Here is a 16,846-nt window from a genome sequence, read left to right as displayed (position 1 = left end):
GAAGGGGGAACCAGAAGTTTGTTACTCAAACTATTTCTAAAGTGTAAAATCTAAAACCCCTCCTCCCAGTATGCTCTTACTTTTTCATTAAGTCTCCTCCCTCTTATTTATGTGTTGGATTCCATCTTGAGTCAGTTATATGCTAAAAGATCTATTTGTAAAGTTTGGGCCTCTTTTTCAGTGTAGGGTTTGTAGAAAGGATTAAACTAGAGTTCTCTTCAGTAACAGACATTAAAACTACGATTTTTTTCTTAGCAATAATGTTATTTAGACTAGAGTCCCTTTCCCTTCCCCACTAATAGGTGCAAACCAAAATCTTTTTCTGAACACTAGTAAACAATAATAGATGTAACAACAGTAGATGTTGACTAGAATGTCTTTTTTTAAAAGAGATTTTTTTAAAAAATATTAATTTTATTTATTTATTTCCTTTTGTTATCCTTGAAATTTCATTGTTGTAATTATTATTGTTGTTGTTATTTATGTCATCATTGTTGGATAGGACAGAGAGAAATGGAGAGAGGAGGGGAAGACAGGGAAGGGGAGAGAAAGATAGATACTTGCAGACCTGCCTCACCGCTCGTGAAGCGACTCCCCTGCAGGTGAGGAGCCAGGGGCTCGAACCAGGAACTTTACACTGGTCCTTGCGCTCTGCGTCATGTTGGCTTGTTGGTATGCTTCTAAATTCTGCTTATAAGACCTTCTGTTTTGATCATCACATTAGGTTTGCTTGTATTACTTATGATGTGGTCTATTTACATAATCACTGTTTACCTGGGTCCCGCCCTGCCTGCAGGGTATTGGTTTAATTCCCACTGGTTAGATGGAAGCTTTCTATGTTCTGTATGCGCTCTTTTTTTGCTCTGCCCCCTCTCCTAGTCATTTCCTTTCCCTTGCCACTTCCGGTGAAGAGATGCATAAAAGGCGATGTATCTGATTAATAAAAGAGATACTGCTTCCCAGCTCAGCCATGAGTCCCTGGTCGTCTCTCTACCACCCGTGAAGCTAGCCCAGCCTGGCATGGGCTTAACCCACAGGCGGTGAAGCAGGTCTGCAGGTGTCTGTCTTTCTCAGCCCTTCTCTGTCTTCCCCATCTCTCTCCATTTCTTTCTGTCCTATCCAACAATGATGACATCAATAACAATGGCAGTAACAACTACAACAATAGAACAACAAGGGCAACAAAAGGAAATAAATAATAATAAAAAAAAGAAAATCTAGGGGGAGGAATTGTTCACAAAGGTTCATCTCACAAACATCTTGTTTTTCTCCAAACACAAAGGAACAATTATAATTACATCTGGAAAAAGGCCTGTTAAACTAGAATAACTGGCTGTCCCCAGTCCTGAGTAGTCCCTCACACCCTCTGTTCCATGCATATATTTATGTGACAGCTGCAGGAGAAGTGAGTTTCCCGGTATCTAACTATTAAAATCCTCTTTAAGGCCTCCTGACACATAGACAAACCGCTATTCCTTCCCAGAGGATAAGCCATTCCCTGTGTCTGTTCCTCTTTACTCTCTTCCCAATAGATAGATTTATATCTCTGTCCTGTCAAAATTCTTCTTTAAATGTACAGAAAGAGCCCACAGCTGCTAGCCAATTACATGACCAGATAATGGTACAGCACACAAGGTGATAGATTGCAAATCCAAGACAGGTAACACACACACACACACACACACACACACACATTTTTTTGTTTTGCCAAAGTACTGTGCAGTTCTGACTGTGGTGGCTGGTGGTGCAGGGGATTGAACCTGGGACACTGGAACATCATGCTTGAAAGTCTTTTTCTTTTTCCTCCTTTTTTTTGCCTCCAGGGTTATTGCTGGGGCTTAGTGCCTGCACCATGAATCCACAGCTCTTGCAGGTTATTTTTCCCCTTTTGTTGCCCTTTTTTAATTGTTGTGGTTATTATTATTATTGTTGTTATTTATGTCATTGTTGTTGGATAGGACAGAGAGAAATGGAGAGAGGAGGGGAAGACAGAGACAGGGAGAGAAAGACAGACACCTGCAGACCTGCTTCACCGCCTATGAAGCGATTCCCTGCAGGTGGGGAGTAGGGGCCTCCAACAGGGATCCTTGAGCCGGTCCTTGAGCTTTGCACCACGTGTGCGCTACTGCCTGACTCCAGGTGGCTTTTTTCCCCCCACCTCTTTATTCAATAGGACAGAGAGAAATCGAAAGAGGAGGAAAATATAGAGAGAGGGAGAGAGAGAGAGAAAGACACCTGAAGACCTGCCTCACCGCTTGTGAAGTGTTCTCCCTGCAGTTGGGGGGTGGGGGCTCGAAAGGGGTCCTTGCTCATATCCTTGCCCTTAATCGGGTGCTTCACCGCCCAATAGGTTTTGGGGATTTTATTTTATTTATTGGCTAGAGACAGAGAGAAATTGAGAGGTGAAGGTGAGATACATATGGGGAGAGAGACTCCTGCAAGCACTGTTGTGCCATTCATGAAGATTTTCCCCTGCAGATGAGGGCCAAGGGTTTGAACCTTAGTCCTTGCACATTGTAACATGTCTGCTGTACCAAGTTGTCTCCCAATTTGGGTATTTCTATTTTACAGCTATTGTATCAATTTTCCTTGGGTGACCAAGGACATGCTCCTAAGTCCAGATCTCCCTGGCGCTGGTGACCTGCATGGCATGGGGCTCAGTTCTGCATCTGAGTCTCTGGGTTTGTGTTTGGTCTGATGAGTTTGTTCTTTGCTTTGTTTCTATGTACTCCGCATCTGAGTGAACTCATTCAGAATTAGACATACTGCTGGCTGACGCGAATAGCACCGTTCCTTCCAGTTATAGTTCCACCGAGGAAGCAAAAGGCAAGATTTTATCCTTTTTCTTAACAGAGTTGTATTTAATTGTGTTGACTACATATTTCCTTCCTTCCTTCCTTCCTTCCTTCCTTCCTTCCTTCCTTCCTTCCTTCCTTCCTTATTTTATTAGATCGATGCAGAGAGAAATTGAGAGGAAAGAGGGAGGTAGAGAAGGAAAGAGACCAAGAGATACCTGCAGCTCTGCTTCAGCACTTGTAAAGCTTTCCCCCTGCAGGGGGGGACCAGGGTCTTGAACCCGGGCCCTTGTGCACTGTACTGTGTGAGATTAACCAGGTGTGCCATTACCCGACTCCCAACTACATCTTCTTTGTCAACTCATCTGCACTGGGCACTTGGGTTATTCCATATCTTGACTGCTATGAATAAAGCTGTGATGGGCATAGGTGCAAAAAAAGTATCTTCAACTAGGGACCAATGTCTCAGAGTAGTGTTGCTGGCTAACACAGGAGGTCTATTTTCAATATTTTGAGAAATCTGTATACTGTTTCCCACAAGAACTCAAACAATTTACATATTCCCATCAACAAAGGTTTCTTTGTACAAAGGTTTTGTGTACAAAGGTTTCTTTTTTCTCCATACCCAGGCCAGCTCATGTCATTTTTGTCCATATCCACATAGGTTATTTTTATATATATGAGGTAGCATTTAATTGCTGTCTTGATTTACATTTTCTTGGTAGTAAGTGATAATCTCTCTGTCTCTCTGTCTGTCTCTCTCTCTCTCTCTCTCTGTGTGTGTCCCCTCCTCTCTTTCTTGTTTTACCAGAGCACTGTTCAGCTCTGGCTTATGGTGGGGTAGGGGACTAGACCTGGGAATTCAAAAACTCAGGCATGAGAGTCTCTTTGCATAACCATCATACTGTCTCCCAGCCCTCTCTGTCTTTCTAAAAGAAGTCGACCTGAAGCAGTAAAGTCTCAGTGTTAAAAATATAAAAGAGAGACACAAAAGAAAGAAATTAAAGGATTACATATAGCATAACTGGAAACTCAAGAACACATATTTGGTATTTCAGTATTTAATATATCCATTTGAATATGTCCAATAAGCAGGTGGGAACTGGGAGGTTTGAACCCGGGTCCTTATGCATTGTAACATGTGCACTCAACCAGGTGGGCCACCACCTAGCTCCAAGAAATACCAAGTTTGATATAAGCTATGGGGGGTCATGGAAGTGGCTCACCAATAGAGCAGACACCTTGCATGTGAAAGGCCCTAAGTTTGATTCCCACCACTGCATAGAAACATGACAAAAACAAACAGAACATCATAAGTAGAGCATCATAAGTAGTGTTCTGGTCTCTCTCATAAAAAATATAAACTACAGATGAAAACGTCTCTATAAATGCTCTTTCTGCTGGCATGTAGACTTATGAACAATTATATCTTTTTATATTTCATAAACCCTTTAATCTCTTGATTTCAAAGTACTTAATAAATAGAAACTCATTAAGGAACATCACTGTGAAGTAGCTGTATATAAACACTTTCATATTTTGAGATGAGGAAAGTGAGGCATGAGATAATCCAGTAGCATAATGTGAATTAGTAGCATTCAAGCCAAGAAAAATAGGACATCAGTATTTCCCTCAGAAATTAGCAAAATGAAATTTCTATGCACAAATTCACCTGATTTAAAAAATTTAACCCAGAATTCAGCTTGTGGTCCAGACTATCTTTTTCATAGAGCATAGAAATGTAAAGTAATATATACTTTTTCTCTCTTTTTACTTCTTTATATTTATTTATTTGTTTATTTATTTATTTTCCCTTTTGTTGCCCTTGTTGTTTTTTATTGTTGTTGTAGCTATTATTGTTGTTATTGATGTCATCATTGTTAGATAGGACAGAGAAAAATAGAGAGAGGAGGGAAAGACTTAGAGGGGGAGAGAAAGATAGACACCTGCAGACCTGTTTCACTGCCTGTGAAGCGATACCCCTGTAGGTGGGGAGCCAGGGGCTAGAACCGGGATCTTTATGCTGGTCTTCTTTTTACTTTTATTTGCATTATTTTACATGGAATTTATTCCCAGGCCATGTATTTTTGTTTCTTCAACTTCTTCTGGGATACAATTTCTTTTTTTTTGTTGTTGTTAGAGAATTTTAAAAAATCATTTAAAATATTTTATTTAACAGAAGGATAAAGAATAAGGAAGCTATCAAGGAAGGGATGGGATACAGAGTTCTGGTGGTGGGAATTGTGTGGAGTTGTACCCCTTTTATCCTATGGTTTTGTCAGTGTTTCCTTTTTTATAAACTATATATATAAATATATACATACATATATATAATTTATTTATTTATTTATTTCATAGAGACAGAAATTGACAAGGAAGGGAAAAATAGGGAGAAAGAGAGACACTTCCAACTCTGTTTTGAAGCTTGTAAAGCTTTCTCCCTGCCAGTGGGACTGGGGGCTCGAACCCAGTTCCTTTACACTGCAACAGGTGTGCTCAACCAGGAGAGTTACCAGCTGCCCCCCCAACCATTTTTACTGGAAGATTAATGGTTTACAGTATGGTTGTTAGCACATGGGCACAATTCTCATCTCCCAATGATAGGTGTCTGCAGAACAAACAGTCTCACCCCTAACTTAGGTGGCTTTTCACTACCATGCTCCAGAAAACCCTCCCTCCCTCCCACCATTCCCTCCTTTCCCAGAGTCTTTTGCTTTGATGCAACTGGGATATCATTTTCTTCTGTGGAACCTCCTCTTCTGGTTTAGAAACTATCAGCTTTTTTTTTTTTTTTAAATCTCTTTATTTGGAGGATTAATGGTTTGCAGTCAACAGTAAAATACTGTTGACTGCAAAATACTGTTGTACATGTTGCTCCCCCCACCCCAAGAATTATCTCAGTGTGGCAGGGAAAAATTCATGTACGGGTTAATCTGACCATGTGTTCTGTAAATTCTGTGTCTTTTAGGTGTTGTTAACCTGAACTTGCTCAGTGGCCAGGGAATCTGTATCTAATCCCTTCAATTCAGTACTATCAACTGCATTTTTAAGCATGTGTAGGAAAGACTCAGCACTCCTCTTGCACTACCAGCCTTGAGTCCAGCTCTGCTGTTGGACCTGGGCTAACACTAACAACACCATTCTGATGATGTGGAACGGCACACTTTGCCTATGCAGGTAGAGTGATGACCTTCAGATATTTGGTGACTTTTTGGATATGTGTCCCCTTGATGGCCTGGATACTTTAATGAGTTTTCTTAAAATGAACACTTAAGATTCAAGTGTCTTGATTTGCATAGTTTTCTAGGTGAAGTCAATAGCAAACTGTTTTGAAATAGCACTTAAAGCTGCTTGAGGGGGAAGGGAGAACAGTGGCTGCTGGGAGAATTATCAAGAGTTCTAATAATTTAACTTTAATGTTTTTTATTAATATTTATTTATTTATTCCCTTTTGTTGCCATTGTTTCATTGTTGTAGTTATTATTGTTGTTGTTACTGATGTCGTTATTGGACAGGACAGAGAGAAATGGAGAGAGGAGGGGAAGACAGAGGGGGAGAGAAAGACACCTGCGGACCTGCTTCACCGCCTGTGAAGCGACTCCCCTGCTTGAACAGGGATCTTCACGCCGGTCCTTGCGCTTTGCGCCACGTGTACTTAACCCGCTGCGCTACCTCCCGACTCCCCTAATTTTAATGTTTAAGGTAGTGTTTCTGTCTTATTATTTCACTTCATGACAGCTTCTCTTTCACCAATTTAGAAATTTGAGAAAGACAAAAGAAAGCAATTGAGATGAAAGCAAAGTGAATTTTAAGAGTAGGGCAAGGGCTAGGTGGTGGTTCACCTGGTTGAGCGCACATATTACAATACACAAGGATCTGGGTTCAAGCCCCCAGTCTCCACTTGCAGGGGTGAAGCTTTATTAGCTGTGCAGCAGTGCTGCAGGTATCTCTCTGTTGCTCCTTCTCCCCTCAATCCTCTCTGTCCTATCAAATAATTATAATAAAAAGAATATTAGAGCAGCTTGGGAGGTGGATGAAACATTGGAATCTCAAACTTGAGGTTCTTAGTTCAGTCCCTGGCAATGCATGTGCCAGAGTAATGCTCTGATTCTCTTTATGTGCCATAAATAAATTAATTAACATTTTCGAAAAAAGTATTAGGGCTGGGACTTCTATTTTTACTGGTAAACTTTACTATACACTCTGCTCAGACCACAGTATAGAAGAGTTACTTTAATTATTTATTTGTTTTTGATAGAGAAAAAGGGAATTGAGAAGGTGGGGGAGACAGAGAGGGAGAGACAGACAGCAGCAGCACTGCTTCAGTGCTCATAAAGCTGGGTGCCTCCCTCCACCCCCTCCAGGTGACTGGGGGTTTGAACCTAGGTCCTTGTGCACTGTAACATGCATGTTCTACTAAGCGCTCCATTGCCCACTTGCCTAGCATTATCTGCAGTAAAGTAACTGGGCCAGACTTTCTCCCCTCCAAGATTTTATTTACTTGTTATTGTGAAAGGTAAGAGAGAGAAACAGTTGAAGCATATGGTATATGTGTTGGTACATGTGATGCTAGGGATTGAACTCAGGAACTCATGTTTCAGAGTCCAATGCTTTAGCTACTGTCCCACCTCCAAGACCACAATTGAGCTAGACTTACCAAAAAGATCAAGTTGGTAGTGAGAGACTTTGTATACGATGTTCTAAATGATGCCTTTTGCGAGTTGGGGATATATTTGTCCATTTTTTTCCCCTATGGTCCCGTCTTCTCTTTCTTTTCAAGTCACACCTACATCGATGACTACTTCCAGATGTCCTTCCTTTTTCCCTCTTCTCTGTCTGAGTCCTGATGGAGTTGGAGTTCAGAGTCTTCTGGTCATCTTCCCCCTATCATTTATCCCCCTTTAGGAGTACGGACCAAGAAGGGGGGAGTTCCGGCTTCTGTAATTGCTTCTCCACAGGACATGGCCATTGGCAGGATGTTCTATACCTCCAGTTGTTTCCATTTTTTCCCTAGTGGATTTCATTATCTCCATCCGGTAAAATAAAAGAAACTATTTTTTACAAATGTGAACATCTGTTTGAACTACTTTGACTTCAGTAAACTTGTGGTGATAGATGTCACTAGGAAGAAATATTGCGAGGCTCACCCAGAGATAGTTCATTTGGTATAGTAAATGTCTTAGCATGTGTGAGGAGCTTGGCTTGGATCATAGCATGACATGGGAGGATTATGGATGGCACCGGCGCAAGCTCCACACATAGTGAAGCAGTGCTGTGGGGTCCTCCCTTCTGTCTCTACCTCTCTATCTGAAATAAGTGAACCCAAGAGCAAATGGGCACGGCTAACAACAAAAACAAAACAACAAAACCTCCCTCACAAATAAAAACTAAACAAATACATTAATAAAAATAAAAAGAAAAGTCTTTCATGCCTGAGGCTTGGAGATCTGAAGTTCAGTCTCCAGCACCGCCATGAACTGGAGCTGAACGGTGTTCTGACAATAAATAAATGTAAATAAATAATAAAGCATACTGTGACCAGTCAGAAACAGTAATGGTAAAAATCTACAAACATTTCCCAAGGGCTTGTCATGTGCTGGGTATTGTGCTAAGTGATTTGTGGACACGAATTCTTTAACATATATATATATATATATTATTATTTATTTTCCCATTTGTTGCCCTTGTTTTTTATTGTTGTTGTAGTTATTGTTGTTGTTGATGTCATCGTTGTTGGATAAGACAGAGAGAAATGGAGAGAGGAGGGGAAGACAGAGAGGAGAGAGACAGACACCTGCAGACCTGCTTCACCGCCTGTAAAGCGACTCCCCTGTAGGTGGGGAGCCGAGGTCTTGAATAGGGCCTTACGCTGGTCCTTGCGCTTGACTCCATGTGCGCTTAACCCGCTGCACTATCCCCGGACTCCCTACTCTTTAGTATATTAAGTCAGAGCTGCTCCTAAACCCATCCTACCTGAAAAGTATCAAACTTCAACTTGAAAATAGACTATATTACATATGCCCAGAAATAATATCAAAGGTTGGGAATTAGCTCACCCAGTAAGTGCAGGTCCTGATCTGAGTGAGGCCCCGTTTTGATCCTGACTATGGGAATATCATATACAATACTAGGGTCTGTGTGCTACATTTAACAAACGAAAGTCTCTATTTTATTTAAAATTCTTTAGTTTTCACTGAATGTCCTGTCTGTTCCAGGAAACTGTATTATATTTAGTCACCCTGTCTGTTTCAGTTCCCTCTTGACTGTAAGAGTTTCTTAGTTTTTCTTTTTTTTCCATTCTTTCTTTCCTATCCTTTCTTTCTTTCTCTTTTTATTTTTTTAAAGGTTTCTTTTTTATATTTACTCCTTTTTGTTGCCTTTGTTGTTTTGTTGTTGTAGTTATTATTGTTGTTGTTACTGATCTCATCATTGTTGGATAGGACAGAAATAAATGGAGAGAGGAGGGGAAGACAGATAGGGGGAGAGAAAGACACCTGCAGACCTGCTTCACTGCCTGTGAAGTGACTCCCCTGCAGGTGGGGATCTTTTTATTTTTTTTCCCCTCCAGGATTATGGTGCCTGCTCCTGGAGGCCATTTTTCAAATTTTGTTGCCCTTGTTGTTTATTGTTGTTGTTGTTATTGTTGTCATTGTTGTTGGATAGGACAGAGAGAACTGGAGAGAGGATGGTAAGACAGAGAGGGAGAGAAAGACACCTGTAGACCTGCTTTACTGCTTGTGAAGAGACCATCCCTGCAGGTCGGGGTCCAGGGGCTTGAACCGGGATCCTTACCTCCTGGTCCTTGTGCTTTGCACCATGTGCACTTAAACTGCTGCGCTACAGCATGGCCCCCTCTCTCTTTATTTTTTATCAAAGTACGGGTCAATTCTGGCTGTTGGGCTGGGGGTTGAATCTGGGATCTTGAAGTCTCAGGCACGAAAGTGTTTTTGCATAACCATTATGCTATTTCCCCAACCCAGTGTGTTGTTTTTCTTGAATGTCAATATATGTCTAGGAATAGAATAAACATACTTAAAAGTTTAATAGTTTTGAAATGTTTCCCTCTACTACTTATACCATTTCTGTGACTGGGAGTATTTTTAAAATTATTATTATTATTTTGCCTCCAGGGTTATTGCTGGGGCTTGGTGTCTACACCATGAATCCTCTGCTCCTGGAGGCCATTTTCCCCCCATTTTTGTTGCCCTTGTTTTTATTGTTATTGTTGTTATAGCTGTTGTTGTTGTTGGGTAAGACAGAGAGAAATGGAGAGAGGAGGGGAAGACAGAGAGGAGGAGAGAAAGACAGACACCTGCAGACCTGCTTCACCGCCTGTGAAGCGACTCCCCTGCAGGTGGGGAGCCGGGGGCTTGAACCTGGATCCTTACACCGGTCCTTGCGCTTTGTGCCACCTGCACTGAACCAGCTGTGCTACCGCCCGACTCCGGAGCTTTCCTATTCTTTATCCCTCTGGGATCATGGACCCAGGATCACTATGGGGTGTAGAAGATGGAAGGTCTGACTCTTGTAATTGCTTCTCTGCTGGACATGGGTGTTGGCAGGTCAATCCATACCCCCAGCCTGTTTCTATTTTTCCCTCATGGGGTAGGGCTCTGGGGAAGTGAGGTTATAAGGCACATTGGTGAGGTCATTTGCTCAGGGAAATCAGGTTGGCATCATGGTAGCATCTGCAAAAAAAAAAAAAGCATTAAGATATAAAGCAGAACAAATTGGACTGGGAGTATTTTTACATACTTAAATTTTTTTTTAATTGCTGCCTAGGTTATTGCTGGGACTTAGTGCCAGCACCACAAATCCACTGCTCCTAGGAGCCATTTTTTCCTCTTTTTTTCTTTTCATTTGACAGAGCAGAGGGAAACTGAGGGGTTGGGAAGAGAGGGAGTTAGAAAGGGAGAGAGAGAAAGATAAACATCTGCAGATTTGCTTCACTGCTTATGAAGCTTCCCTCCTGCAGGTAGGGAGTGGGAGCTTGAACTCAGGTTCTTGTGCATGGTAATATGTGCATTCAATCGGGCATGCCACTGCCCTGCTCCCTTTACATACTTTAAACAATATGCTTTCTGCTGTCCTGGAGATGGGACAGCGGGCAAAGTATTAGAATTATAGGCATGAGGTAATGAGTTCAATCCCTGACACCACATATATTAGAATGACACTTGTTCTACTCCTTTTCTCTCTCATAAATAAATAAATGTGTGTGTGTGTGTGTGTGTGTGTGTGTGTGTGTGTGCACAATACTTAATTCCTACCTTTAAAACAGACTGAAGTGACTCAATTGGTAGAGCAATGAACTGATATGCCTGAAGTTCCCAGCCTGATCCTCAACACCACATGTACTGTTTCGGTATCTCTTTCTCTCTGGTTTGGGATGGTCTCCAGGGGAAAGGTAACGGGCTGGTTCTTTCTCACTCATGACAGGGGTGACACGAAGTAAAAGACAGCAGGGGACTCTTAGCATGCCTAGAATCCTAGAATCCTAGAATCCGTTTATCAGTAAAGTGGACATGAGTTAAATAGAAAAACAAACGAAGGGAATATTACTGAAATATGTCAGAAATTACAGGTTTCTTAACGGTCGGCTTGCCCCTAAGGTAGGGGGCTGATATGACAGGAATTGATGAGATACAAGACAGTTATTCTCCATGACACAAGCAACTTAATTATCCAAAGGTATCTGAGAGAAGCATAGGGGTTAAACCCGTAGGGTAAACAGAGAGAAGATGGATATCAAAAAGCCATATAGTTTGGAATTTCTCTTGTCTGGCGTCTGAGGTGTGTGATGAAGTGTGTGGTAAGGTGTGTTCTTCTGTAGTCAGAAAGTGACTTTGAATAAGTGAATCTGTGGCCATGTGGCCTGCAGTTAATGGAGGGAAGTACTGGGGTTTCTGTGGGCCTGAGAGTCAAGAAGGAAAGAACCAAGTCTGAGTTTCCCCCCTTATGCTCACCTCGGTTGAGAGAGACTTACCAAGAGGTTATCTTCTCAGACCTCCATCCAAGGACGGGAGTGGTTCTCCCTAAACTCTATCAGGCTTACACATGGTTCCAACATCTCCTCCTTATTTCTTTAATTAATGAACAGTGTTTATGGATCAATGTCAGTAAGAGCATTTCTTTTCTCTAAAGGAATACGAGTGTAAGGGTGAACATTTGTACTGTAACATTAATTATGTCATGTATGCGTCTGTATACATGTACTGTAACATTAATTATGTCATGTATGTACTGTACATGTAACTTTGTACTGTAACATTAATTATGTCATGTATGCGTCTCTTGAGGAATTGAATGAGGCAAGGAGCAATCAGCAATAGAGCTACCATAGCTAGCAAAGGGCCTAGGAGAGGCAGAAGCCAAGCAGTTAAAGGAGAAGAGAACCAGGAGTTAGTACCAAAAGAGGAAAAGGAATTCTTAATATCACGGCTGAGTTTGTGCAAGGTATCAACATTCTGTTCTACAAATCCAGTTTCATTTACAAAAAAACAACATTCTTCCTGCCATGCCAGGCAAAGGTCACCCTGTTCTGCATATATTAAGTCCAAACCATGACGGTTCTGGAGTACCACCTTGGCAAGGGAGTTTATCTGTCTCTGGAGAGACTCCAAGCTGTCAGAGGTAAAATCAACAGACTGTTGGAGCTGATTTTCAATGTGTCCAGCAGCATAGAGAGATTGTCCCAAAGCTCCACCAGCAATTCTAAGGGAAGCGGTTAATCCGATTCCAATAATCAGAGGGAGAAAAACTGCACGCCTGGTCCTCCAGTGGGTAGCCATCACCAGCTGATGAAATTCTTCTTCTTCATAGAGGGTCAGCTGTGCAACAAGAGAAACTAGGAGGCAAGGACCAGGTAGAGAAGAATTGACATGAAAATATAGGGTGGTGTTGCACCAAAACACAGAGGAGGTGCATACACATTAGAAGTCAAGGTGAGGTTCCTTGAACATCGAGGAACATTGGGAGTAAAAGAAGAGGTCAATAAACATGTAAGGATGAAGTCAGAACCAATGGAATAAAGAGGAATTGAAGTCAGAGGTGGTAGGTCAGCAGAAAGAGAACTGGGTAGGCTGGTGAGGTTAGCTGGAGTATATACTGGCATGGAGTCCTTTATGGTAAAGACTTGCCAACAGGGACTCTGTGGATTTTGCAAGAGCAATAATGGCATCCACCATAATAAAAGGAAAACAAACATGGAAATCTAGTGTTGAAAAAAGAAAAAAGAAAAAAATATGTCTCTATGACTGGAAAAGTGGGTGGCTTTGTCAATGAGATATAATGGACAATTCGAATTTTTGTAAATATTAAAAAGGTTTAGTATAGTTACTTCATTGACACTTTAGCCAACTGAATACTGGGGGGGTGCATTCCCCTTCTTTTTTATTAATTGAGCTTAAGGGTTATAATATAGGGGATACTGTAACATGGATATATCTACTGAAGCAAAACAGGAGAGCATATGGCTCATAAGGTTTTTGAGATTTTTCTTGTTTGAGCTGTAGCCCACATAAATTTAGAAAAAGTACCAACTGAGGAAAAAAATGTTTTTTTTTTAACAAACATGGGCAGGTGAGTTACATCAATCTGCCAGAGAGCACTGGCTTTTATCAATGTGGATTAATCTTAAAAGTCTGAATAGCAAGATCTTAATTAAACAAAGCAGGAGCCAGTAAAGTGCTCTCACTATGGCAGGTCAAGCATTAAAATTTTAAGAGGCTTGTAAAAAAATGAGAGAAAAAATTTTAGGATATGGGTGACTTTAGGAGTCATCACACACCCATAAATAAAAAAGAAAAATGTTTAGTTTTAAATCTCACCATATGAGCAGTTGGTTCTTCATCTGTAGATTGTACCTATAATTATTTACTTAAGAGAGAAAATAACGTGTACCAAGTTAGAAGTTTAATGGTTAGAATTGGCTTGAGTTCCTTCATATGATTTTAGAAGGCTCTTTATTAAAATATACCAGTATGTTACAGAAAGTCAATACTTAATGTGTTGACATGATAAAATATTTACTATTTTTTTAATCACTTAAACAATTTTAAACTTAGTTTATTAGGATCTTTGCTTATCACAAAGTTTATCACATCCTTAGGACAGCTATGAACAAGGGTGGGTACACAACTTAATTGATCTTTCACTTAAAAAGCTAAGATAAACCTTAGCTTAAATGTTCAAAAATAATTTTTTACTGTTACATTTCTTTTAGATGACAATTTTACACAAAAAAATTTTGTTGAATCACATCTGCCAAATAAAAAATTTTTTATCAGGCCAGGAATACCATGTTTAACCCTTTTTTCCTAGCAAGGCCACTGCTTTACCCAGGCTGGGTTGTTAGAAAGCCAGTCCAAGCCTGCAATTTGTTACAAACAGTGGCAGTTGGTATTGGGGTGCTGGTAAGATTTAGAATTCTCACAAGAGTGAGAGAGACTGCAGAGGTGTCTTACCACACCTAGAGATCTTGGAAAATCTCTAACTAATGAATTGATCCTGATATTAGCTATCAGAAGGACAAAACTGTCTTATATTTTAGTCTGGTAAAGGTGTGCCAACTCTACGAGTCGGGATATTTAAAATCACATTCAGCTTAACTAAATCTTTTTTAAAACTTAAAACAAACTCTAGTTATTTTAGAGGGTTAATAGCCAGATAAGATCTCACTCAGAATTGGTTTAACGCTTTCTGAGAGCTCTGGCTGCCTGCCACCTGAGCAGCGGAAAAAAGCTTTATCTTTTGCGTTTTCCTTTTAGGCAGTAAATAGCAGTTTTAAGACTATGCCTAGGGCCAATTTAATGTCTGATTGACTCAGAAATTAGGTGAGGGTATAGAACAAAATGCCACAAAAGTGGGAGAGGAAAAATTAGGTCAGACTCGTTAAGATTAAACAGGGGGAGGACACTCAGTTTCTCAGAGCCTGGCCAGGGTTCTGATCTGCTGAGGTTCCTTCTCTGTGTCCACTCCACGAGCTTCCCTGGAGTGTGAAGGATAGGGAGAAGGAAAGATCACAGGGACTCAAATGAGAGCCTTGGGGTTACCTTCCGATGTACTTTGATACTGCTTCTTGATTTCCTGGAGCCACAGTCCCGATCCTCTCTGGTTGGACCGCGTTTTTTTTTCAACTGGGTGAAGCACACGATGCCTTATGGGCTGATTTTTCTCTTGGGGTCGGGAAATTCTGCCCCACGCTCTGGGTGCCAGATTTCGGGGTTTCTCTCTCTCTCTCTGGCTTGGGGGGAAATTCTTCCCCACGCTGGGTGCCAGATTTTGGTATCTCTCTCTCTGGTTTGGGTGGTCTCCAGGGGAATGGTAACGGGCTGGTTCTTTCTCACTCACGACAGGGGTGACACGAAGTAAAAGACAGCAGGGGACTCTTAGCATGCCTAGAATCCTAGAATCCGTAGAATCCGTTTATTAGCAAAGTGGACATGAGTTAAATAGAAAAACAAACGAAGGGAATATTACTGAAATATGTCAGAAATTACAGGTTTCTTAATGGTCGGCTTGCCCCTAAGGTAGGGGGCTGGTATGACAGGAATTGATGAGATACAAGACAGTTATTCTCCATGACACAAGCAACTTAATTATCCAAAAGTATCTGAGAGAAGCATAGGGGTTAAACCTGTAGGGTAAACAGAGAGAAGATGGATATCAAAAAGCCATATAGTTTGGAATTTCTCTTGTCTGGGATCTGAGGTATGTGTTGAAGTGTGTGGTAAGGTGTGTTCTTCTGTGGTCAGAAGGTGACTTTGAATAAGTGAATCTGTGGCCATGTGGCCTGCAGTTAATGGAGGGAAGTACTGGGGTTTCTGTGGGCCTGAGAGTCAAGAAGGAAAGAACCAAGTCTGAGTTTCCCCCCTTATGCTCACCTCGGTTGAGAGAGACTTACCAAGAGGTTATCTTCTCAGACCTCCATCCAAGGACGGGAGTGGTTCTCCCTAAGCTCTATAAGGCTTACACATGGTCCCAACAGTACTCGAGTGGTGCTCTGGTTTTTATCTCTCTCACTCTATCTCCATGTCTTAAGTGAAACTGTCTGTAATGTGTATAAATAAACCCAATAAAAGACTTACTTTTATATTTTGAGAGGAAGAGAGGACCACAGTGCTACTCAGTTTTGGCACAAGTTGGTGCTGGGGATAGACTATGCAGCCTGTACGTCCTCAGCCCTGCAAGCTGATGCTAACAGACTGAGCTGCCTCCCCAACCAAAAAAGATGCTCTCCATCTCCTTTCTTCTTCTTCTTCTTCTTCTCCTTCTTCTTCCTCTTTCTCCTTCTTTTTTTTTTTTTTTGTCATTGCCAGGGCTTCACTGCCCTGGGCCAACGTTTTTGGATAGATAGATAGAGACAGAGGGAGAAAAGGAAAGATATTACAGTACGGAAGCTTCTCCACTGTGTTGGAGTCTGAGTCCAAGTCCAAACCAGGGTAACACGCATGGTACAGTAAGCACACTATTCACATGAGTTCTCTTGCTAGCCCCCCAAGTATACTTTCTTTGTTGAACAAAATGTTGTGGCTAACTTTCAAAGTCAATAGAGATGAGAAGCTTTTATTTGCGTAGTATGTTTTTATCCATTCTTTCACTGGTAAAGGCTTATGTTTCTCCTTTTAAAAAATAAATTAAAATATTTTCTTTATTTATTGATAGACACAGAAATCAAGAGGGGATGGATAAGACAGGAGGAGAGACACCTGCAACACACTGCATCTCTGTTGAAGTATCCTCCCTGCAGGTGGGGGTTAGGGGGTTTGAACCCTGGTCCTTATGTATTGTAACATGAGCACTCAGGCAGGTGTGCCTTTGCCTGGCCCTTCATTTTTCATTATTTACAGCAAAACTGAAGTAAGATCCTCATACATATTTTTTACTTTTCCTTATTTTACGATTCTAATCCCTTCCATAAGGTGCTGTATATATACTTGAGCTATAGTTCCATTATCTTTTTTTAAAAAATATTTTTATTTATTCCCTTCTGTTGCCCTTGTTGTTTTATTGTTGTAGTTATTATTATTGTTGTCATCATTGTTGGACAG

This window comes from Erinaceus europaeus, chromosome 4 (assembly GCF_950295315.1).
Source record: "Erinaceus europaeus chromosome 4, mEriEur2.1, whole genome shotgun sequence".
NCBI lineage: Eukaryota > Metazoa > Chordata > Mammalia > Eulipotyphla > Erinaceidae > Erinaceus > Erinaceus europaeus.
The sequence above is the reverse complement of the archived record's forward strand: the minus strand, read 5'-3'. Positions refer to the sequence as shown.